This window comes from Sorex fumeus, unplaced genomic scaffold (genome assembly GCF_029834395.1).
Source record: "Sorex fumeus unplaced genomic scaffold, SorFum_2.1 ptg000078l, whole genome shotgun sequence".
In the NCBI taxonomy this organism is placed as follows: Eukaryota; Metazoa; Chordata; class Mammalia; order Eulipotyphla; family Soricidae; genus Sorex; species Sorex fumeus.
The window spans coordinates 6,584,120-6,610,845 of record NW_026606135.1 but is presented as its reverse complement, the minus strand read 5'-3'; the positions used below and the strand labels follow the sequence as shown (position 1 = coordinate 6,610,845).

Genomic DNA, 26,726 nt, shown 5'->3' with positions numbered 1-26,726 from the left:
TGGAACTGACAGAGTCATTCAAATACTAAACTGGCCAAAAAAGTAAAAGGCTAAATAAGATTCAAGAGAAGGGGACAAAGAACCCTTCTCAAAGCAATTTCACAGACTTTGCAGGAATCGTGGAAATTTTCCCTTTTTGTTGATAAAATATATATGGCATGAAATTGATCACTCTGATTTTTCTTTTTTGATTTTTTGAGAAACCATCATTTTAACTCTTAAGTACATTGTTTATAGCTCTAATTACAAGAATCTTCCACTTTCCAGTGCCATAATACTTTCATAATTTTATAATAAAACTCTGTTATAACAAAAACTGTTAAACAGTGCCTTGAAATATACCCCTCACTCTAACACCTTTCCACAAATAGCCATTATTCTATCTTCTATTTCTATGAATTTGACTATTTGCTGTATTTTACATAAGTGGAACTATACAGTATTCATCTTTTGCATATAACTAATTTCTTTTAGCATAATACCGTCAAATTTTATGCATATTGTAGCATAGGTCAGAAATTTACCTCTTTTTTTACTAAACAATATTTGGTTTTATAGACATGCCATATTTAGATTATCTATTCATCCATCATTGATTGTTTCCACCAGTGGTATAAATATTGCACTCTTTATTTGAGATCATTGCAAACTAATACGAGAAATAATGCAAAAGAATACTGTGTACTCTTTATTAAGGTCTTTCCAGAAGCAACATCTTATAAATCACAACTAGGATACAATAAAATAAACATTATATTGTAATGCAAAACACAAAGTAGCACTGTAGCACTGTCCTCCTGATGTTCATCTCTTTACTCGAGCGGGCACCACTAACGTCCCCATTGTGAGACTTGTTGTTATGGTGTGTGGCATATTGAATACGCCACTGGGAGCTTGCCAGGCTCTGCTGTGTGGGTGTGATACTCTTGGTAGCTTGCTGAGCTCTCTGAGAGGGACGAAAGAATTGAACCCGGGTTAGCCTCTTGCAATGCAAATGCCCTACTTGCTGTGTTATTGGTCCATCAAATTTTTTACATTATCACAGTAAGTTGTAGGATAACATTGCCACAGGGAGCTTAGATTTATGGGTTACACCCATCACAGTGCTCCCTAGTTACTCCCATTCCTCTATTTATCTGTAAACTCTTCTCTGTGATCTCCTCCCCAGCCAGTTAATCACCTTTTCTCCCTAATCAGATTCTGTTAGCTTGTAAGAGCAGATACTTCTAAGGACACTGAACTTGTATTGTAAGTTATGTCCTCTGCATTGTTTACCTCAAAGCAATGTCCTTTCTGTATGAACACAGGAAGACAGTTAATATTATGCTTTGTGACTTGGGAGTTGATTAACTCCGAATAATATTTACTCCTGGGCATCTGATTTCTTGACTCAGTTGCCCTTAGTTCCTAGCACCCCAAAAGCAGGGTCCCAACGAGGGACTGAATGGACCCAGGACAAGCTGTGAGCTACCCTGGCATCGAAATGGGCCAGGTCAAAGGGCCATGACACTCAACTATAAGTTGAGGGCATGATCATGGACAAATGCTGTCATGATCCAAAAGTAAGTAACGACGAGATTAGGACCCTGCTGGGGCTAGGAAGAATAACTTGGCCTGAGGACTGCCGTGGTGAGATGTCCTCAGGGAGAACCAAACTGTAAGTTTATAACTCTTACTGTGTTCATACAGAATGACATTGCTAGAAATATTGTAAGTAGATTTACTACAACTATTTAAGTAGATTACTAGCTGAGGAAAGAACACACCTTTGTTGGGATCTCACCTTTGAACAGATCTCCTAGTAATCTGGAATAATCTCTTTAGATGAGATTTTATCCTTAAGTTAATCTCCTTCAGGAGTGGCCTTACCTCTCTTTGTTGACTTGTTAATGTTCAACCCACCTTTGTGTCACTGCCTTACATGATTGCTATATGAACTAAGACTGTGAGCTCGGAGGGGGCAAGGAGGCTGAGGCTGAGGCTGAGGCTCGGGCTCCATAGGGCAGAGTCAAAGGTGAGAGGGGCTCAGGCTTGAGAGAGAGAAGCAGAAGGGGAGTGAAGTTTGGAATAAACTACAATTAATACCGACCAGCGTAGCCCTCATTCATTCTTTCACCTGCCCATCACCATCGACCTCCGTGAGGTGGAGGAAAGGGTTCAAGACTACCGAACGCAGGCGGCGGGAGAGAGAGCACTGCCAGACTTTTGAAAACACACAGTAAGTAGTAAAATATACATACTAATAGTACAAATATATAACATTTCTATCACTACAAGAATTAAGTAAAGCAGTTTCATTCCCCTTAGGTTTCACCCCTCTTTAATTTCTAGTTAACACTACTCTTTCTCCATTCTTTTAATTTTGTCATTTAAAAATATTATGTAGGTCAAAAACAGTAACAACAAGTCTCACAATGGAGACGTGACTAGTGCCCGCTCGAGCACATTGATGAACAATGGGAGGACAATGCTATCTAGGGGCTGGAGCAATAGCACAGCTGGTAGTGCATTTGCCTTGCACGTGGCCGACCCAGGTTCGATTCCCAGCATCCCATCTGGTCTCCTTAGCATGGCCAGGAGTAATTCCTGAGTGCATGAGCAAGGAATTACTCCTGTGTATCTCTGGTGTGACCACAAAAAAAAGCAAAAAAAAAATATGTTATATAAAAGAAATCATACTGCAAAAAAAGATTTTTTGGTCAACTTTCATCATGAAGGAGAATTCGCTTGAGATCTTTCCAGATTGTTACATGCATCTACGGATATATATTTCATTTTATTACTGAGCCATGTTCCATAGTTTGGATGTATCATTGTTACATTATTAACAACTAAAAGACAACTAAGGCATTTTTTTTTACAATTTACATTGATGAAAATTTATATATGAGGTTTTCATCCAAAAAGCTCATCACAATACACTCCTGAGTTTCCAGTGTTCCTAGGTGGCCTTTTCCTCTTCTTCCAAGATTCATATAATGTTCATTTTTCAAATACAGATCAGCGTTTTTAATTACACTTAGCAGGGAGAACATGAAAATATATGCCTATTATATCTTTCCAAAAGTAGAAGTCTCTAATAAATAACTTTTAGTGTTATAAATATTTATGTAGATATGTATTCCTTGGCTCATATGTAAGTAGTAACAAAATACACATATTTGATCACTCATATTGCTTCGTTTACTTCAGACTGTATCTTGGATATTATGTGATAAGAGATATAAAGCTGTTCATTACTTCTTTGTGTTATTTCAGATTACTGCTTGGTTGGATCATCCAAAGTTTGCTCTATCAGTTCTTCAATTTGTGTCAATTCTAGTATTTAGTTATTTGTAAATAATTCCATGGTGAATCACTTTGGATATATACCTACATTTTTTATCATTTTCCTCTTTGAATATATTACCATAGTTATTAAGCTTTTTACCTCTTTATAGTATTTAGCAATTATCGTTAACATATAAAGAAGGACGTAGACTTTAATCTATTAAAGGCACTTTTTATATTGGAAACTTTCTTTCAGTGTGCCTGAGAACAATTTAATTTATATCTACAGATTTCAGTTTTATCAAATCTGGAGTAGTTATTAACTTTATGTGTGTATTAGATTGTTACATTCTTTTTACTACATTATTTATTTCATAACAATTCAATGAGGTAATTATTAAAGCTTTTTCATAATCCTCCTGATTTGGGAGGAACTAAAGAGGCTAAGCAAGTTAAGCAGACAAATCTTAGATTTCTGTGATGAAGAAATCTGGGATTTTCCTCTCACTTTGGCCACATGTGGAAAAACAAATAGTACTGCCTACAGCTAGGGGTGTTGTAAAGATCAAATGAGACAATAACTATGAAAACATTTTAAAATTAATCATGATATAAAAAGTACACATTCATTATTTTAATAGTTTTACTGTCCTTGGGGACATTTTACAATGCCAGCATTTGTTCTCATCCAATAATTAGCAATCTTTTCTTTGAGCAATCTCCTGTGCAGGTATTAAAATCTCTCATTTCAAGATGACTCCATGAATAACCTCCTTTTTAGGGTTGGTCCTCTTAACATTTGTCCCTGTTCTCCTCCTTGGTCCTATGTTCTGATGGAAGTTTCCTATCAGTCACTATCTCCCAGAGGTCTTCACATGTTAGTTTGACCATATACCAAACCCCTTTTCTATATTTACTGATACATGTCCAAGAAGTCAAAATTATATTGACCAAAGAAATACTAGTAAGGTGCAGAGGGTAAAATTCTCATGGAAAGGAGGGTAACATAGATGAAGATGAACAATGTCATTTTTTGGACTCATGTGAATTTGCACCTTAGGCATATTTCCCATGCTTTTGAGTGATTTCCTGATTTTTGCTTATTCTATTGCAATTGTGCAACAAGCTCCTATTTTCTACCCACCCCCAGTTAACCAGACAATATAAAGGAAAATATTGTTGCTAGAAATTACATGAAACTAGTCAAAAAATAGTTTAAATTTAATTTAGTAATAATTTTACATTCAATATTTATAACATGATAATTGCTCTCCTGATTCCATTTTCAAGTGTAAGGAAAATAGCAAGCATAATAACTTAAGCACACAATGAATTACAAGTTAAAGATGAAAAGTGGGCTAAAAGTTAGTCTTCATTAAAACATTAAATCTGTTACTGTTTTTTTATGATCATTGAAGCCATTTATTTTTCAAATGTTAAAATTAAACCTATGCAATACGAGCTTGGCACTCAGCAGCTTGTCCTTCCCACTCTACAGCAGTCTTACATATGGTCTCTTAAGCAAGGAGTATGACTTATCATTGTTTTGCGATTCCTCCCCTCTTTTTCATTCTTTTCTGCCAAAAAAACTTAATTTTCCCATTGTTGTTGTTGGAGAAATTGCAAAATAAGTAAATTAATGATTTGAATTTTACTAGCTGCAGCCTCTGTTCTCTTCCATATCACTTAAGGCCTTGCTCATTGCAGGGATGATCAGTGACTTGGTATGGAATGGGTCCAGAATTCTTCAGTTCTAACTAAAAAACATTAATGACCATAATAAATTTCTAGTTCTTCAACATTTCTTTGTTCTTGTTTTCAATGGGGCAGAAGATATAAAAGGTAGTGCCTATTGTATAGTTTTAGAAGTTTCCTATTATGGATGAAAATTTGTATTTTACTATAAACACAAAGTTTACTATTTATAAGTACAAATGGTAGTACCCTGTCGAATTAAGATTCGATTGAGTTTGCAATCAGTATGGAGCTCTGTGGTTCCTCTGAGATGCCCATCAGGTGAAACAGCTGGCAGGAGCAACTCTTCCATGGCTAACGTACTCATGTTATATTTGGGAAGTTTTAGACTTAAGAACATCTCAGGTCCCCTAAGGTCACAAGATCCATTGGTAACCAGAGATCCAGTATGGTACAAATCAATCCCACCTTTACTAGTCTTTCTTTTTCTCTTATCCAGGGTTCAAGTCTCCAGACAGAAAAGTTCCAGTTCCCTTAATATCTGAAAAGACCCTGTTGGAGGGACTAGAAGAGCAGTTGCTTTATTAACTTTGGTGAGATAGTGAACTATCAGTTTAGGGTTAAGACACTGCTTCCCTTGTCTGGATAAATAATATTTGGGCATCTAGAAGCAGGATATTCTTGGGGCTGAGTTCCCAATCAGGGAGGTTAAAATCTCCATGAAGTTTCCTGAAAGGCCACAGTCCAGAATTATTTCTTAAGCAAAATAGTTTTATTCAGAAAAAATAGAGAGAGAGAGAGAGAGAGAGAGAGAGAGAGAGAGAGAGGGAGGGAGAGAGACTCTGAAAGAGGTGTTTAAGAGAGAACAATGGCTTCCCCAGAGAAGAAAGAGCCTTGAGTGGTTTTTGGAAAGAGCTTACATGTGAATTTTCTCCAAAATGACCTTGCCTAAAGCTCTGTATACATATAAATCAATCTGGGTGTTTTCCCAGAGGAAAGTCTTGGACTCTTGATGGTATTTTTCATATTCCTATCACAGTCTTTTATTCTTTTTTTCTGTGGGGGTCCATCTTTCTCTGCCTGGTTATATCAGTTTCTGTGTCTCTGAAGAGCTCAGTGCTGCTCAGTATTTGCATCCCAATGTGCCTTTCCTGCTTCAGGCCAGCCTCCGGGTTGGTGACTAGGCAACTTTTAACCACATTCTAATTTTATTACTAAAGAAAAAGCCCATTGCTAGTACCACCCTATTCATTTAATAAAACATTTACTAAAATATTAATTATAAAATTAAATTTACTTAAAGTAGGAGTTTAAGCCTATTAAATATGTTCACAAAGAGTGTAGATGTGTGTATAAGTACAAAATATAAAATGAATCAAATATTTTGAGGTAAAAAAAGAATGTCTTTCCTTCTCTTGTTGATTCATGAATGAAATTAAGGGCATCAAACAGACTGAATGCATAGAATGAATACAAGGTTTATGCAAAAGGAATCTTAAGGAAAGAAATATTGTGTATGGTCAAATTAGGTTAAATATAGAAAATTATTATAAGGATTTTAAAATTAAGATTTAACACCAATACTATATTTATATTTAAATGACATTGATTTCTCTCATCTGCTAAAGGGTTGTTCTAAAAAATTGTTCCTAAGACCTCTCAGCTTTTTGTAATAAGTAAAAGGTGAAGAAGACGTGTTCTTATTAGGTTCTTAATTACTTTAAATCTACATTGCTTCTGAAACCTTTTGCCAAATGGGTAATTAGATATTGTTTTAAAGAAATCTGTGTATTTTAAACCTTTGCAGGCCACACTCACGGTTACTTCTGATTCTGCACTCAGGAATCACTTTTGGTGATGCTTGGGGACCATATGGAATGCTGGGATCAAATCCAGTTTGACTGCATGCAACGCAAGCACCCCACCCGCTATGCTATCTCTCTGGCCCCATAAACCTTTTAATATTTATGCACAGGACTCAGGGTATCTGAGGACCCCTACCACCTGCCAGCAATACTTAACTAACCATGTCAGATATCTCATTTTTTTGGTTAAATAAAGCGGTGCTTATTGAGTCCAATGGTGTTAAGGGCCACAAGGGTCAACCTGGAAAACTTGGTGTTGCATACATATAGATGGGGGAGGGGGTTCCCAGGCAAGAGTTTCCTTGCTTGCTTGCTTTCTATCTTTAGTAATAAAAACAAGATGTGTTTTTAAAAGTTAAAAGTTACCAAGTTATGGGGTCTGAAATACCCCACAGGCAACATCTTTTTGAAATGCAAATAGCAAGCTATTTGAAGATGGATGGACTAAGGCACCAATCAGAGGTTGGATCTCCTGAAAAAGAGAATGAGAGAGAGATAAAGAGAGAGAGAGAGAGAGAGAGAGAGAGAGAGAGAGAGAGAGAGAGAGAATGAGAGATAGAAACAGAGACAGAGAGACAGAGAGGTTTGAAGAGAAACTAAAGGTCAAGATAAGAATTACATAATGACCATCAAGAATGAGATTCTTCCCTGACTTTGCCCTAACAGACACTCTGGGAAGGGTCGGTTTGAAAAAAGCTCTGCTATAAAAATCACCTTCTACTCTTCCCCATTCCATATTTATTCCCTATCTTACTGCTCTGCACACTTTTATCTCAATGAAAAATTCTCTCCCATGCCTCTAGTGAAGGTGCAAAAGGAGAAATGTTTCTGCCTTTCTCTGGAATCCTGCTAAGGAGATCCGTTCTATACTGTGGGAGCCTTCCTGCCTTTTCCCGCTTCTTTCTGGATTTGGCCATTAAATGTTGTCTCCTGCTTCCAATATAGCTACTTTAATACAAAAGCCTGAGTGTGTTCCCACACTGGGGAAGTAGAAGATGCCTTAGGGTCACATCTGGCCCTGAGCTTCTCCCTGCAATCTCAGGGTGCAAGTGGGGTAAGAGATTGTACCTGGAATCCCCCCCCCAACAATCGGAAATTCTAAACAATAATGATGCATCTTTTGTCAAAATAATGAATGTAATCAATGCAGAGAAAAGTTAAATAGAAATCATCTGCCTCGCAGGCATTGGGAGGGGTGGGGGGTATATTGGGGTTCTTGGTGGTGAAAAATGATTACTGGTGAAAGGAAAGGTGTTTGATCATTGGATGACCGAGACTTAGACCTGAAAATTTTGTAACATTTTCCACAGTGATTCAATAAATAAATATAAGAAGAAAAAAAAAGAGGCAAAAAAAGAGATTGTACCTGGAACCCTGATATACAAGAGGTGTGTCCTTGACCTTCATGCTATCTCCCTGGCCCCAAGGATAAACTCTTAGTATTCTCTCTTGACCTGGAGAAATAAGATGATATCAGTGTGCCTGCACTCTGTTGCATTATTCTTCCCATTCAATGGACAAAAGCTCACCCATCATGGGAATTTCACCATGACAAATCTGGTGGCTAAGATTATTGATCCTTACATACGAAGCTGTCTTACAGATGAGTAAGCTGCATATGGTTTTTATTGTTTTTCTCCCAGAGAGTATTGAACTTAGAGTAATGGGGGAGAAAGAAATATTATTTTAAGCCATTTTTAATTTTTTGCCTGAAGATTAGATGTGTGCTCTCTTGTTTCATTGACGAAGTCTCAGGAGACTACAAGAAGGCTCAGTGACCTGAAGCACACGAAAGGAGTCTGCTGGACAAGGATGGGCCAGGAGGTGAGCCTGGACTTCGACAGCACCTCTACAGTTATACTTGAAATAATCATTGGGATACACATCAGGGAAGATGGCCTAAAGGTAGGTGGACAGGGAATGCTGCATGAGCCTAAAGGTGGGTCTGGGGCAGGGGATACTGAGAGGGAATATATTAAGTCATTGCCACTCAGACATTTAGATTCCTGTACTCTCTGTCACACACAATTTTGTGAAAAATTCTAAAAATATTTATTGAATTGCTGTAGAGAATACTCAGGATAGGGAAGTACAGAGAAAACTATTCTCTGTTTTGCCTCTGGGCTACTGGGGAGTTAAGAAATCAGAAAAGTTAACAGAAGCTGAAGGTGAGATATCTACTGGGTGGAGACAAGCATCCCTGGTCTCACTCCAGTGTCCCTTGGTAAGGACAGGTTCAGGGCACTGAGCTGCAACAGGAAGAGGTGACGCCTCATAGATATCAAAATCATGCATCATAAATAGAAATGTGAATTGGGATGCTGAAACCTGAATGTTCTCATTATCTACATTATCTCATCTATAGGCATGCCCAAAGCTGGATGTTAATTTTATTTTATAGGTGGGTAAACCAACAACCAGAAAAGCTGATCAATTTTCCCCTAAGTCACAGACCTAGTAGATGGGAGAGCTTAAATTCAAAAGTAGCTTTCTAAGAGTGAAGTCTTATTCTTCCTCTCAGCCTTTCACTAGGAGAAATGCAGGTGGGGGGGGGCAAGGGAAGACAAAGAATAAGTAAATAAAGCACCACCATCACCCAGAAGTTTGGAAGAAGTGTTTCATATAGTTAAAGGAAAGAATTCTTTGCTTTTTTTCTTCCTGGAGTCATTTTTTAAAAACTCCTCTGTCTCCTACCACTTACACAACAAACATTAGTAGAAAGAAGTGATCTCAAGGAGCCTGTGCAAGCTCAAGGAAATTTTCTTTTATGGGGAGAGGGACCATAGGGCACAAACTAAGAGAGAAAATTAGAAAGAAGGAATTTCCAGCTGAACAGTGTCTATGGAAATAAAAGCAACTTGATGGAAAACAACTCGTTTTGGCATTGTCTCCTGAACCGTACATGAATGGACAGTTAAGATTATGCAGATAGGTTTAATTTTTTGGGTATCCGGCATTAGGGATTGCAGAGCTGCTGCTCCTTTTGCTCTATGTCAGTCTGGGACTGGAAAAAGAAAGCAGAAGCAACCTCGCTTTAGTAAAGGAAGGAGGGAAGAATTTGTCTATGTGTTTACATATAAATAAGAGGCCTTTTAGCAGGTCTGGATTTATGTTGGAGCTCCTTTTGGGAGTCTTGCCAAAGCTCTGTGCCCTTTCCCAGCAAGCTGGAGCATATCTGCTGTGCCTGCACTTGTGACAATTGCTAGGGACAGGCTGTACCTCCCCATAGTTTGCTCTTTCCTGTAATATCTGTGCCCCTTCTTCCCAAGTCAGTGTGAATTTGAACAAATTTCAGACCTTGAAATCAGACTCAGAACCGCCATGATATGTCTATTTTAAAAGGGGGCTATTACAGGAAAATGTCATTCTAAACGGTTTCCAGTCCAGACCACAATTCTTTCCAGATGCCGACATAGCTTGGCAGAGGCCCTTAGGAGCTCTTTTGATATTCATCCATGGTCTGTAACCCCAGCTTGCTCTCAGTGTGTGGACTGCCCCGAGGGCATTGCTGGTGTGTGTGTGTGTGTGTGTGTGTGTGTGTGTGTGTGTGTGTGTGTGTGCGTGTGTGCATGCTAGGTCCTAGTCTTTCTTGAACAAACTCTACTAAGCTTCTTCACTGGAGAAGAGTCAGTTGGACTCACTTTGGGGTTCTCTTGTTTAGATAACCTGAGGGCTGTGAACACAGTTTATGCTAGATGCTCCACAGAACATGTTCCTGAAGGACCACTAGGATCCTCTCTAAATGTATCCCTAGGCCAGTGTTTGGCAGCAGGTATGAGTACATGTTTAGCTCCCCTTGACTGATGAGTCATCCCTGGTGGGAGGATCTGCTGGCTCTCACATGGTCTCATAAACTGCTCATCAATATCTCTTATAGAGTTTAAATTTTCTGTGCTTGCTTGTTTAAGTGTTTGTTTGTTTGGGAACTATATCCTTTGGTGCTCAGTATCTATTCCCAGCACTGCTTAGGGTTTTGGGGGCAGCTTATTGTAGTGATTGGGATACCATGTAAAACCAGGAATTGAACTCAGGGAATCTCCAACACTTATGCTTCAGTTTTGAAAGCTATCTTTCTCACCCTTCATAGTCTTTCTTCAACCCACCAATTCCTTTCCTAATCATACCAGCATATTCTAGTACTCACTCTAATGCATGTCTTTATCTATGCTCAGTGCTCTATCTGAGCTGAAGTCAGTAGTAATTTTGATGCACAGAAAATCAGAGACAGTAGAAGTGAATGGAATGAGAGAAAGGTAATAATAAGTATTGTCTAGGTAAAAATATTTTCTCTCCTTTTTTTTTGTTTTCAGGTCACATCTGGCAGTTTTCAGGTCTTACTCCTGGTTCTTCACTTAGGGATTACTCCTGGCTGGGCTCTGAGGATCATATGTAGTGTCAAAGATCAAACTTGGATTGCTTGCATGTAAAGAAAACACCCCATTCATTTAACTATTGCTTTGACCAAAAAGTTTTCTAAGTGACGGAACTGGATCCTGTTTGGGGAAGACCTGACTTCTGAAGGGCCTTGACCTAAGCACATATAAGTGGGATGAGTCTTGGGGAATGGAAGACATTGATCAGAGCAAGGATGGAGAATTGGGCTGTGGGAAATCTTTCTCCTTTTAGAGTTAGAGTGAAGTTTACTCTGTTTTGATAACTAGTGAATTTTTCTATGAGGTGGATTATTCATTCTAGGCCAGTTGGGGTTTGTCTTTAGTAAATCAACCTCTGTTTCTGTTATGAGGATGTTAAATTAGCTCTAGTCATGGTTCCTGATTGCTTTCAGCTTTGAGGTTGGACTGTGGGAAACTCAACAAACAGAGATGGCGGCGGGGGGGGGGGGGGCAGATGAGAGAGCTTCCTCCTAGAAGTAAGCAGGTGGAAAATACAGCTGGTTCTCCAGTTTTTTGCTGCTGTTGTCACTCATGTGGGACCACCACCACAGAGGTTAACTGAACCAAACCAGTGCTAGAACTAAGGTGAAGAAAGATAAATTCTCAGATCAGAGTCTTCTGTTTTGGATTTTGTGCCTAATGGAAATTGCTACTTTTGAAATCATCCTGCTCAGCGGATCCCAAGTCTGACATAATTACTGTCAGATAGGAAGTGTCAAGTTAGTGGGTCTCAAAGTTGAAATGAGTGACCTTGATGACTTTTAATTTCCCTTCCTCTTCTGAATCTACCTGTTCAGGTTCAGTAGTTCCTCTATCCTTGTCTAGTTTCTACATGGTCCTACTATAGAAACAATATGTATGACTCCCCGCAAAGAATCGCTGAATGACATGCCAATGGTAGCAAGGTGAATCAAAATTTTTCTTATTCTGGGACTTATTCTTGGGATGACACAATTAAGTTAGAGGAGTCAAAACTGGCAAAGGCAGCTATTTTAGGAACACCTAATCAAAAACTTAATAAACAAATATTGAGGTAACTGATCTCATGTGAATTTATTCTGAAAATATTCAGTGATATTATTTTTTATTACTTGAGTGACTTTCAAAGAGTGATCAGGAAGACTGGAGGTTCCTACTGACAATTGCTGACCAGGAAAGCCAACGCTTCAAAGCAGAGGCCTAAAGATGCTGTGATTCTCAGGCTCTGCAGTGCCAGGGATTACTCTGGTCACTCTAGCAGTGCTCAGAGGCTCTAAGGCCATACCCAGTCGAGCTTAGGAGTCTCTGGGGCTGCACCCAACAATGCTCAGAACCTTAGGTAGGAGTAGAACCAGGGTTATCTTATACAGGGAAAGTACCTTAACCCCTGTACTATCTCTCAGGTCTAAGGAATATTAAAGTACAACCTTCATGCCACCATTTATAAATTATGCTTAGCACTTGATAGCTGCTATACTACCTCTATTGGTAAAATTATGGATAAAACAATTCCTTCCCTAAGGAGTTTATTTGCCCCAGGAAAACCTGGACATACTTAAAAAAAGTAAGAATATTGTAGCACATAGAAAGCAGAACCTGAATGTGGGCAAAATTCACAGAATTAAACACGTGGAGTGATAGAGAGCAGAGATTATTTCTATAAAATTGAAATGTAAAGAATATGGTTGAGGGTGAAAATTAGACTCGCTGATCAGAATTGGAAGTCACACTTGGTTTGGAATTTCTCCTACAGAGGAGGGAAATTTGATGCCCAAATAGGGTAAGTTCTTGCTAACCATCAAATCAACAGATAGCATAATAACCAGACTAAAATCCAGCTTAGTGATTCCCACTGTGCCTTTTCATTTTCTTCCATGCCACCGGAGACACAGTGAGTTCTCAATTGAGTTCTTCAAGAAAGACTTTCATTTTCAGAATCTGATACAACATCCTTACCCAGGGCAAGAATTATTTCTCACAATTACCAATAAGGAGCATGTGCCTCCTGCATTGTAAATGGTATTTAATCATATCAGCATCTCCTAGAGTAAGTATAAATTTAAGTGAAAGGTGACATTGTTCAAATCAAATTGGTTGGTTAATATGGGGCTGAGATGTCACTTTAAGCCATCTCAACCTTCCTCTTTTTTCTTAAAATAGCACAGGAATCCTGACCAAGTCTCCTAACCAGCCTGATAACAGATAACTGATAACTGATAACACAGGTTCCTGACCAAATCCTATAAATAACAAATCTAACCTGCTCCCCAAACCATTTTGTTCTTCATCATCATACCTACTGCCTCCTTTATTTTGTGCTTGATTGATTTTATAGTTTGGGGAGTATTGGAGCTCACAATAGTGTTAAGGAGAACCTGGAGCCTCTTCCAATAATTTTCAGCCAATGAGTGCTGTAGTTCAAAGTTAGGGTCTGAGGATGTGATGTTACTCAGATCCTATAGTGCTGTGGATTACCTTGGTGACCCAATGGTGTTCAGGAGTCCTCCAGGATCACATATGATGGTATTTTAGGGGGACCCTGATTTTACTCTCTTTTTTTAAGTAAGAATGTTATGCTAGATTTGAAGAATCAGTATTTTAAGCATGTGGTCACAAAATAAAATTTTTAGAAAAATTATCAGAGATGCTATGAATGAAAAAGGTAAATTAGGAACCACTGCTGTGAGCTGAGAGGGGGAAAAAACACCAAAAGGATCAACTTCTCTGTATCAGCAATAATAAATTGTGCAACAATCATATTCTAGTCTGTTATAATCATTATTGTTTTATTCTTTATCTTTCAACTAAGCAATGATTTATTTATCTCTTCAGTGGGGATCACGAACAGTGGAGTGTTCAATTACTGGGTTGTGCATGAGCCCCACTAGGACTTGACCCCAGGGCCTCACACCAGACAAGAGCTTTTAGCCACAGAGTTGTCTTCTGAACCCTATAAACAATAATTTTTAGATAATGTACTCTAATTTTATATATCCTTCCAACTCAATAAAATATTTTATGTATGAACTAAAATATATACTCGGGAAACCAAAATGTTAAACCCCATACTTACTTTGTTTCATTGCTTTAAACTTTCAGTTTGTACAAAAATTGTAAGTACCCATATGAAGGATGCAAATGACAGAAATGAAGTAGCTGATGTTTGGGTGTTTTTTTTCACCTTCAGTATAAAACCACTGAAAATTCAAAGTTTATTGTGAATCTTTCACTGAAACTCAGGAATGTTTGTAAAATCAAGTTAAAGTTTCAGTCATCACCTTAACTATGTTCAAACAATTTAAAATGAATACAAATTTATTCTTGAAGCAGATGCATGTGGTCTCACAGGGTCAAAGTGTTCAAATTAACTTTCATTTAAAGATGATATTTATTAAAATATGTCATAAAATGCTATTTCTGAAAACCACAAAAATTTTTAAGAAATAATAGAATTAGTAGCAACTACAGCCTTTTTTTAGAAGTTAGAATGACAAAAAGATGTTGAGGAGGGTAGGAAGACTTCGGGAATACCAAGATCTAGAACTTCAGGTAACTTTAAGCCAGATTTTTAAAAAGTTTTTTTTATGGGGTCTACAACCCACACTTGTCAGTATGGGTGCAGAACTGAGAGAAAAATGGTTTTGACCCATATTTTAGTTAGATTGCACAGAACTCACAAGACTCATCCTAACTGACTATGTATAGTGGTGTAAGGTACTACAGGGGTGGCCATCAGAGGCCAGTGGAGTGAGAGGAGGTGAGGAATGCTGGGAGAGGAAGCTTGATCTTGACTTGCCAAGTGCTGTACCGATATGTTCACCTGTCTCATGGATGAGGTTTTCCTATTTCTTGAATAACCTATCTCAGTGTTCTATGGCAACTAACATAGTCCATGAGGCTATATCTAACAACAAACTCCCTGGGCAGGTAGCTGGGAGGATAATCAATTGATTCCCTTTCTGCTTGAATCTTACAAAGAAGGCTTTAAAAGGCAATCAAGGCATATCCAGTATCACCAATCCTTGGTGGCCATGTCCCCTGGTGTTTTCGGGATTAAATGGGTGTGCAGGCTGATGGCCACTGACAACTTTATTGGGATCAAACAGTGCTAATGTAGGGAAAGAGAATGTGCAGAATTAGGGTACAGGGATAGAATGGAGAATAATGCAATAAGCTATTAACAGACAGGGGAAAGCAAGGCACAAAGAAGATAAACATAAGCACTGGGAATTATCAGTGCTAATGGGGAATTAGGAGTGCTCCTGGGGAATTGAGAGTGCTCCTGGGGTAATGGGAGTGCCTCAGGGGCACTACAGTGGGTGGTAATAATGGTTGCAAAGTGATAAGCAATTCCACTAACATAATCTCTTTGCAAGGGAGGGAGGACAGCCCAAAGTCAAACCTGACCTGCTGGTAACTATGGAGAGTGAAATGATTCAGCAAATTCTGTTAACAAGCTACTGTCCTCCTGTTGTTATTGGATTTACTTGAGTGAGCACCAGTAACATCTCCATTGTGAGACTTGTTACTGTTTTTGGAACATGGAATACATCACTGTAGCTTGCCAGGTTCTGCCATGTTGGCGGGATACTCTCGGACTCTCCAGGAGGAGTGGAGAAATCGAACCCTGGTTGTCCACGTGCAAGGCAAATGACCTACCCGCTGTGCTATCGTTCCAGCCCCATAAAAAACCGTAATATTAATAAACTCAAGGACCGGGGATATGGCTTGGCAATAGAGGATATATATATATACACATATATATGTATATATATGTATATATATCCTATATATATGTGTGTATGTATGTATATATATACATATATATATATATATATATATATATACATCACATACCTACGTCCAATTCCCTGCACCACACAAAAAAATAACTAATAACAACAATATTAAACTTAAGGAAGGGTCAGATTGAGCATAGGGGTTTTTTGGCTGTGGGATAGCAATGGTATTTTGATACAGAAAATGATGACAATTACTTTACTAAGACTTTTTTTTTAAAAAAAAAAAAGATCCTCAAATAATCACAAGTGGGATTTTTTTTTCTCATTGATGTTATAATTTTAAAAATAATAGGGGCTGGAGAAATAGTATAAAGGGGAAAGTACTTGCCTTATACACAGCCAACCTGAGTTCAGGAGACATCGTCCCTTAGGGTACTGTCCTTCCCCATCTCTGGAGGAGTGTTTCTGAAACCCTCTCACCTCGAGGAGAATCCCCAGAGTATTGTTCGACAGGGTGACACGGACCAGGTGATTCAGGAACAGGGCCAGAAGAGATTCTAACAATCCAAGAAGTCAATTAGCAGTTTGCAGACTGCTGGCATCAAAGCTAAGAAAAACTCTAGGAGAAAAGGTTAGAACACACATGGAACTAGAGATCTCAATCCAAGTGCATGTTAAAATGACCGCGTCATCATCAAAACCAACAATGTGCATCAAGTCTGGACTCCACTACAAACCAATTGAACAGATTTTTGGAATAAAGTCTACATAATGAGAATATTTTGCATAAAAGTTCTAGAAATGATGCAAATTTGTCACTGGTATTGGTTAGGTGAAACTCCTGAGATGTAGAAGAGACAGAAAACCTTGCATTGGTTGTGTGGTAGCTCTCAGCTCTATGAACTTCCAGTGACCTCTCTTACAAAGCTATCCTCATTTAAGAATAATTTTAAGCTTTTTACCAGGATCACTGGTTATGAGTCTGAGTGAAGACTTCTGGATCCTTCCCTTCTCAGACTTTGTTTCTAGGGAAGAGCTCTTTCCTTCTTTGTTCAATAACCTCTCTACAGGGATCACCTTTGCAACATTTCACCATCTGTGTGACTTCTTTCCAAGAGTTTGGTCTCAAAGAAATGCTCACTAGCTGGGAGGCCTTCCCAAGAACTCCTGCATACATTAGTCTGTCCAATCCCTTTATGGCTCTTCTCACAGTCCTCTATTATCCTGTTTATTTACCCCAGTGTTTGTTTATTGTGGGTTTCTGGCTCCCAGACTTAAAGCTGTGCCAAGGTCATGGTCTTCTCTATATTTCTTATTATTTCTTTTCCTTGAAGAATGAGCATTATACATATTCAGTAAGTGTTTCTTTAGAAACAATGAAAGGCTCTCTACTCCATAAAATTCTCCATTTCTACAAGACAGAGACTGGCAGGTAAAAAACTCTTTCAATTCTGCAACACTTAACTACAGAGTTAGTAAAACTTTTAAGGCATTTATCTACCTGTAACTGACCTGGAATAGATTTCCCAAATCTCACACAGTCCTTGAAGCACTTTCAGGAGTGATCCTTGAGCAGAGAGAGTAAACCCTAAAACTGGGAGTCACGCCCTGAAAAACAAATAAAACTTTTTCATCCTTCCTGAAAAAGTTTTACTTTCTGTTGTTTTCATTTATTTGTTTGTTATTGAGTTACAATGAGATACACAGTTACAAAGTTGTTCATGATTGGTTTCAGTCATATAGAATTCCAATAGCCATCCCTTTACCATTCCAGTGTACATTTCCCAACACCAATGTCCCGTTTCCCTCCCACCTTCCTCCCTTACCTCTCTCTCCCTCCCCTGCACCTCTCTTTCTCCTTTCAAGCGCTGTGATTTGCAATACAGATACTGAAAGGTTACTATGTATCTCCCTTTAGCTACTTTAAACACAATTCTTGTCCAGAGTGATAATTTCCACCTATTATTATCATTCTGTTCCCCTCTCTCTATCCTAACTGTCCTCTGCCCCCAACACACACTTTTGACAAGCTTCCAGCCCTTTATCAGTCCTCTGAAAATCGTTCTTAACTGTTCCCTTCCCCTATCTGTGAAGAAGAGAATAACTTTCCAATGCTATTACTCCAAATTTTTGCTATTATCTACTGCTTACTATTCAAGACAGCAAATCTCTAGCATTGCTGGATTTTGGGATTGCCTAGTAGATCCCTTAAAGAGAAGGAAAGTGGTGGAGGGTCTTGAACACTTTGGGGATACAATAATAGTACATCAAAAACACAAACTATAATAGTAATTTAAATTAAATAAATAACATTTAAAATTTTTTCAAATTGCAAGATGATTGGATTACTCTCCTCAGTCATTGGATTGAATAGACCTGAACTGGAATGGGGACGGGGCTAAAAGGGTCTAATTTTTCTTTGTGCCTGGTGTCTGTTGATGTCCTTGGTCCTACAACCACACTGAGAACCTCAGCATTAGGACATACAACTTTTCCCACTGTCAGCAACTGATTCCTGCTTTTTAAATTTTATTCAACTTCTCTCTTTGAAAACATAGGCATGCCTCATTTTTTAAAAATATGAAAATGCTGAAGAAAGAGTAAAGTCGTTAAGGCACTTACCTTGTGTATGGCAAACCCCAATTCTAGCCCTAGTACAACATGTGGTCCCCTGAACACTGCCAGAATTCCTGAGCACATAGCCAAGAGTTAGATCTGAGCATTTCCTGATGTAGCTTAACAGCTTCTACCGAAACAACAACAACAACAACCAAAAGAAAGAACCAAATGAAAGAAAACTTTTATCTAAACTTAATAACCCACCTTCTGGTTCTCTACCTCGAGAGCTGTGAACTAAGGACAATGACCATTTGTTAGTTACTCTGAAGATTCATGAATCCCCATCTCATCTGGACCTCACCTCATCTGGTTAATTACAGTCTTCCTTAGTTATTTTTCTCTTCAGCTTTCTTCTAGGACTATTTCATACAACTTTTATGTCCTTACAAATCCCATCTCAACACTTACTTTATAAGTGGCCTTGATAATGACTTAATAGAGAAAATAGAAAGGAATAGCATGCCTCAACTGCTACCTTTTTATTTTTATCCCAGAGTTTAAAAATACATCCAATAGACTTTGCATCACTTTGCACTTACATTTTTTTCTTTTCTTTGTTTTCTGTATCTTTTTATAAAGGGTTTTAATGCTAATATATTTATTTCTGATCATAAGTTTCTTATAGACTTAAACTGGGTTACGTATTTTATTCACGGAGTCTTCTATGTTTTCATAGAAATAATATTTGGAGTGCACAGTCTAGACACTGGTATTAGATACTGATTCATAATTACTTGTGAATCTTTTCAGCAGGAAGTTTTAAGAAATGCATACCTTTGATTTGGATCAAGAGTACAATGAGTAGGGCGTTTGCACAAGGCCTACCTGGGTTCTATCCCTGTACTAGCCTTGTATGAGGCTGAACTGGCTTCTATCCCCATTACTTTATATGGTCTCCTGATTAGTACCAGGAATGATCACTGAGTGAAGAGCCAGAAATAAGTACTGAGTTAGTGGGCCAGGTGGGCCCCCCACCAAAATAAACAAAAAACAAAAACCGCAGAAAATGCAAACTTTTAAATAACTCTATGTTCATCATAACACTTTAATCCAAATCAACATACCTTTACCTAAATATGTGAAATTATATCTTAAATAAAGCTAACATAATCATTTGATAGTTTCTATGTTTGTCAGCTGAGTTAGATGAAGACACCAATGTTACTATAAATTATACAATATCTAAAGTCAATTTAAGACTTTTGCTTGTTTTTTGATTTTTATTTTTGTTGTCTTTAAATAATAATCCACTGGGAATGCATAATCAGATGACCTTGTTTTAAAGTCTCTTGGAAAAGTTGTGGCTACATATATGTGGTTTTAACTATACATACTTATTTAGGAAAATCTGTTTCACTTTACTTTAGGTTTTTAGGGAATGCTTTTGCATTTAAATTTTTCTTTTAATTCTTTGAAATATTTATGTAGAATTAAATTGGATTACATTGAATTAAAATCAGAATAAGACTGTGTACTTAAAGAAATCCAGCATCAAACCTTATCCTTTAAGCTTTATTTCTTCTATTTCTTCTCTCTCTCTTTCTCTCTCTATCTCTCTTGTTCCTTTTCTTTCTCCCTCTTTACTTTTTTTTTGCCTAACAATTTTCCAATCAGTGTTCAAGAATCCTGAAGGCCCCTTCCTGTTATTCTTAGCCAGCTGGACCAGCAATTCAATAGGAAGATCTGAGAAAAGGGTGCTGTATGACCAGCAGTGTCAGAGATTACCAGGCTATCCTGACAGTGCTCAGGGGTCTCCAGGTTTGCTTCCTGAAATGCTCAGGTATCTTTCTGGATCCCCTCATCTCCAGTTTAAAAGCATGATTTATTATTTAATTTTTTCTTAATTCTGACTATATCTATGCTTCACAAACACCTCTGCATCATCTTTTCATAAATGGTAACTATATATACATATATATTCTATGTACATATAACTTCCTTCTTGCTAACAATGAATATCAGAAATCTTAACATAGCAATATATAAAGAGAATTCTTATTTTCACAAGCTGTATTCTATCGTGGCTTACAAACATGTTTATGAAGTTATTTCAATATTGATAGATGGGTTACTTTCATTTTTTCCTATTACAAATAACAATATAATGAAACTGTACACTATTATTTTTGTATAACTATTGTTGTGCAATTGAGATAAAATGAATTATTGGTTGAGATAAAAGAATTATTGTTTGAAAGGCAAATCAATATAAAATATTTCTAGGTACAGTTAAGTTCTTCATAAAAAATACAATTACATGTTCTACCTAGCATTGCTTGAGAGTGCCCGTTTTTCCAAAACCTAATAGAAAAAAATTATTGCCAAATTCTGGAATTTCTGCTAATATTAATATAATTTTAATTTGTTTCTTTTATTATAAATATTTTTTATTAATTAATTAATTTTTTAATAGTGAGACATCATGAGGTACAGTTGTAGACTTACACATTTTTGTGCTTGGGTTTCAATTATACAATGATCAAACACCCATCCCTCCACCAGTGCGCATTTCCCACCACCACGGATCCCAGTATCCCTCCCACCCCCCAGCCCCCATCCCACCCTGCCTCTGTGGCAGGGCATTTCCCTCTCTCTCCTTTTGAGTGCTGTGGTTTGCAAAAGAGGCATTGAGTGGCAATCATGTTTGGTCGATAGTCTACTTTCAGCATGCTTCTCCCATCCTGGGCGGATCCTCCCAACACCCTTTATTTGGTGTTCCCTTCCCTTTCTGAGCTCCCTTTTCCCCTAACATGTGTGGTTGTCCTCCAGGTCATTGAGTAAAATTCCTGGTACTAATCTCTGCTATTCTTGGGTGTTAGTTTCCTATTTTGTTACTTTATGTTCCCCAGATGAATGCAATCTTTCTATGTCTATCCCTTTCTTTCTGAGTCATTTCGCTTAACATGATACTTTCCATGTAGTACCCCTTGTATGTAAATTTCATGACTTCATCTTTTCTAACAGCTACATAGTACTCCATTGTGTAAATGTACCAACGTTTCTTTAACCAGTCATCTGTTCTCGGGCACTCAGGTTTTTTCCAGATTCTGGCTATTGTAAAGAGTGCTGCAATAAACAGACAATTGCAGATGTCACTTCGGCTATACTTTTTTGCCTCTCTGGGATATATTCCCAGGGGTGGTATTGCTGGGTCAAATGGGAGCTCAATTTCTAGTTTTTTGAGTATCATCCATACTGAAAGCAATTCTTGGGAAAAAGAAAATGGGAGGAATCAACCTCCCTAACTTCAAACTCTACTACAAGGCAGTAATAATTAAAACAGCATGGTACTGGAACAAAGGCAGAGCTGTAGACCAATGGAACAGGGTTGAATATACTGACTCCCCCCCAAGCATACGAACATCTAATCTTTGATAAGGGGGCAAGAAAAGTGAAGTGGAGCAGGGAAAGCCTCATTAACAAATTGTGCTGACAAAACTGGATGCTACATGCAAAAAAATGGGCTCAGATCTCTGCTTATTATAAATATTTTGAAAAGTCATTTGACCTTTTTTTCACAGATTATGTTATTTATATTTTTACCCATAAAGCCTCATCTTCTGTTTTCAGAATCTTTTTTTTTTTTTTTTACTCTCAGAACTTTATTAAGTGGAGTCTGGGCAAATGAGAAAACTACTGAAACAGTCGCCCAGCTGCGTCAGGACAGTGGAATAGAGCAGCCTTAGAGATGTGCCCTCACTGAGTGAAAGCAGAGCTTTGATTTTTTTTTCTTTTTTTAAAAAAACTGGAATGGCTGGACCTCTCTGAGCACGAGTTCAGATTATTTTTAAAACGGTCAACCAGAGGAAAGGCAAGTCTCGGGACAAGACCAGGTGTGGAAGTCCCTGCTACCTATGAAGACAAACAGTGCTGCTTGTGTTGGGACAGAGATCTCTGCTATTCCTAGATCAAGATTCGGTGGGAGAGAAACACCAAATGACAAAAGGACCAGATTCTCCAAAAGAGAGGGATAAATGAATTACACAGGGAGGAAAATGCAAATAATGGTTACAAGGAAGGTGAGATAAGTCGTGATTCTTCATTGGTACCTGGCCCCCTCCCCCAAATCCCCTGACCAGTCCTTCCAGACTCTGCACAGGCAGTCTGCGGTCACGGAGCTCTGTGGAAGGCTGAAGGCTGGAGGGAAGGGGCTAATTCTGCTACAGCGCAAGGGTCCCGAGTGGGGACAGCAGACGTCAGAGTGGCAGCCGTGCTCCCACTCCCCTGAGACCTCTATCACATTTACAAATACATACATAAATACATTACACACAAGAGCAAGTCTGGGAGGCAGGCTCTCCACAGAGGCTAGGCTGACACAGTTACATGTCTCAGGAATATAGGAGGGAGGGCTGAAGAATGGATGACAGATGACTGGACGGAAGATCTTTCTGAAACAAAGATCTTCACTGCTTCATCTGTTCTAGCAGAGAATCAAGTCACACCCGGGCAAAGCATTGATCTAGTAGCCTTGCTCCAGAAGCCTGTTCCTCAGTCAAGCTTCCGAAGTCAACTCCTTTGAAGCATCCCAACAAAAGGGCTTTGGCCATGCCCTTGTCTTCACAAACTCTCAGCACAGCAGTCAGATGGCACCAGGGACTGGCAGCTCCACCGCTGTCAACTCCTGTCCTTCTCAGAGTCTGTCGGCCGTCCTCAGTTAGGATTTGGAGAGCTCACGCCTTTGGAAATGGCCAAAATCACCAACTCCCAGATTCTGGACCAGTTGAAAGCTCCGAGTTTGGGCCAGTTAACCACCATCCCCAATTCACCACAGACCAGTTCAAGCCCCGCCACGATCACTTCTTCTTAGGACCTCAAAGCCTCCCCCTCCCAGTTTTCAGTCCTAAATCATTTTGCCATCCCCAGTTCTCAGCCAGCTGAGCCAGCGGCAGCAGCACCAGACGCGGTGGTCACTGGCCCTCCTCCTGGGCTGCAGTCCTTCCCGCCCCAGGCGAAGTTCCAAGAGGCAGCCCCCCACCAACAGGCCCTCCACTGTGAACAAGATCCTGTGGCTCCCCGCCATGCCCTTGGGCAACATAGCTGTCTCCCCCCCACCCATTGCCGCCAGAGCACATCAAGCTCCCAAAGCGGCGGCTGCCTCCCACCTCGAAGATCCCGGCTTCTGCCGTCGAAATGCCTGGCTCAGCAGATATCACTGGGTTAAATGTACAGCTTGGTGCCCTGGAATTTGGATCAGAAACTTCTCTCGCTGAATCTGGATCAGCAGCCAGTAGTGAAAAGAGTAGCCAGATTCCCATCAGCTTGTGTTCAAAGTCTTTTAAATGATTCTTTGAACACCTCCATACCAATGACCAACACAGTGCAGAGTTCCACCTGCGTGACCCCCGAAATCACCCAGTCCAGTGTGGCCGGCAACCTCCGCCAATGCCTCCTCCACCTACAGCCCAAGCCCCGTGTCCAGCAGGGTCCCGTGCCAAAGCGCCATGAATCCAGACAAGGCCTTCTCGGGGGGCATCACGAATGGACATGATGGTAATCGAAGTCAGCCAACACTAGACACAGCTTCGTCCGTTCCAGCCCCCAAGGTGACGGAGCCTCCCTCCGCCCTGGCCTCCGTGGGCTCCTTGCCCAGCACCACCTCCTGCAGTTCCCTCCTGCCCTCGTCAGGCTCGCACAAGGCCACTTTGCCCTCCCTGTCCCAGCCGGGCGACCTATCCAGCGGCCCCCTCTCCCAGCTCAGCAGCCACCAGAGCAGCCTCTCGTCCAGCACGGCGCACACTCACGCCCGTGTGGAGAGCGCCCCTCGCCCTGCAGCCCACCGCCACCTTCTCCACGGCCGCCACCTCCGCCTCGAGCGCCACCTCCGCGGGGCTCAGCCTGCCCAGCAGCATCAGCGCCAACAGCATCTGCCTGGGGGGGAGGGGGGGCGCAGGGGCGCACCAAGCAGCAGTGCCAGGGCCACGCCCCTAGTGACCTCAGGCAAAGCACCCCCAAGCTTGCCTCAGGGGGTGCCACCGCTGCTGCATAACCAGTACCTGTGGACCCTGGAGGGCTGCTCCCTGCCTATCCGATCTACGCTATGACGAGCTCCAGATACTGCAGTCCCGGCTGCCAGTGGATTATTATGGGATCCCCTTTGCGGCACCTGCGCCCTTGCCAGCCGAGATGGGAGCCTTGCTAATAACCCTTATTCAGGTGATGTCGCCAAGTTTGGCTGCGGTGATTCTGCATCCCCCGCGCCCCGCACCACCCTGGCCCAGCCGCAGCAGAGCCCCTCCCAGGCCCACCACACAGCCCAGCAGCCCTTCCTGAGCCCCGCACTGCTGCCTGGCTACAGCTATGCGGGCCTCCCCTACTACAATAGTGTGACCAGCGCCTTCCAGTACAGGCCTACTGTGTTCGTTCCTCCAGCCTCGGCCAAGCAGCCTGGTGTGAACTTTGGCACTGCCGCCACCCCCTTCCAGCAGGCCGGCGGCTATGGCCAGCACAGCTACACCACAGGCTATGATGACCTGACCCAGGGGACAGCAGCCGGAGATTACACCAAGAGCGGCTACGGTGGTTCTGTGGATTACACCACAGAACAAGTCTGCGGGCTCCGGATCCGGCAAAAGTGGGTTCGTGTCTTCAAGCACCCCTGGCCTGCCGGACATGGCTGGTTCCCTGTACAGTAAGACTCAGACTTTCGACAAACAGGGCTTTCACTCAGGGACCCTTCCACCGTTCAGTCTACCCTCAGCTCTGGGCTCCCTGGGGCCCCTGGCTCCCGGCGCCGCCCCAGGGTACGCCCTACCACCGTTCTTGCATGTCCTGCCCGCACACCAGCAGCCCCACTCACAGCTGTTACACCACCACCTGCCACAGAATGCCCAGCGTGGCGCCCCTCAGCACAGCCAGCCCAGCTCCCTGCAACCAAAATCGCAAGCCTCTAAGCCCGCCTATGGCAACTCTCCATACTGGACAAACTGAACCCGAAGAGTGGGGTGGGCTAGGGCGAACCCACCCTGGGCAGGAGCCCTTTTCTGGGAGCTCAGAATCTTCTTTGAAATTAAGAATATTGAACATACTAACTCTTAGTGATTTTTAAGTTGTATGATTCCCTGTTTAATCTTTGCCTTTTTAATTTGATTATGAATTTTTTCTATTTTCAGAGTTTTATGTAAGCAATTATATAAATATTCAGATCCATGGCTTGAATTATACAGTTATAAATGTTTTTATCTCCTCAAAGTTTGAAAATGTTTTACCCATTTGTTTTGGTACGTGTATTTTGGTTTGCTGTTTGAAATTGAAAATTACTTTCATTTACTCAACTCCTATTCATATCTTCTTAAAACTCTGTTTTGCTGGGATTTCTGTAGTCCATCTCTAGACTACATCCTTGATTTAGGGTTTTTCCACCTCAATAGCAGTATATGCTTACCACTATCACACCATTACCGCTGTTTTATTTCCTGCTTATTTTATTTATTTATATTTAAGGTAGATCGGGTGATAGTTTCCAATGTTGTGGATGTCTCCTTTCTTGTACAGTAGAACAGTCCTGCTGGTTTTCCAATGGGACAGAAACTTGGATTCAGACAGGTAGCATGTGAAGAGCCGAGCCAGTGTATTGATGAGTACTGATGACAGGTTCTTCAGGTGTTCGGGTCTGACCTTGTCTGGGCTGGGTGCTGTTCATTTCTTTACCAATGAAATGGCATGTTGGATTTCGGAAGAGAGAACATTGGGAACGACATATCCATCCTGAGAATTTGGTATGTGGGCAGGTGGACATGGCTATCGAAGAGATCCAAGTAGATGTCATGGATAATCTTCTCTATTGCCCTTCTGGAAGATGTGATAGATCCATCAGGATGTCAGAGGGCAGTCATCTTGGTCTTGTAGTTGGCTAAGGACAGGAGGGCATTGCGAATGCTTTTTCCGGCTTCTGCCACATATGCTAGCACTGCTTCTCTTCTCTCTTTAAGGTCTTCCTTTATTGCTTCTCTGCACTGCTTTGTGAGCTCAGACATTAGCTTGTGGTTGCCTGAGGCTTGTACTAAGCAACGTTGGCAAATGAGCTTGAGAGTTTTCGAAGATAAACATCTTTTATTGTGACTATCTCTCTTGGCATTTCTCGCACAACCATGGAGGTGCTGAACCAGTCGATCGTATTCCTGTCAATGTTGTCAGTGATGGCATCTTCACATGTTGCCGCA

At 40.4% G+C, this 26,726-nt stretch overlaps 1 pseudogene; it reads left to right on the top strand.

The window, feature by feature from the left end:
- Positions 1-8,642: 8,642 nt before the first annotated feature.
- Positions 8,643-25,514, top strand: LOC130038608 (ubiquitin-associated protein 2-like; annotated as a pseudogene).
- The last annotated feature ends 1,212 nt before the right edge of the window (positions 25,515-26,726 follow it).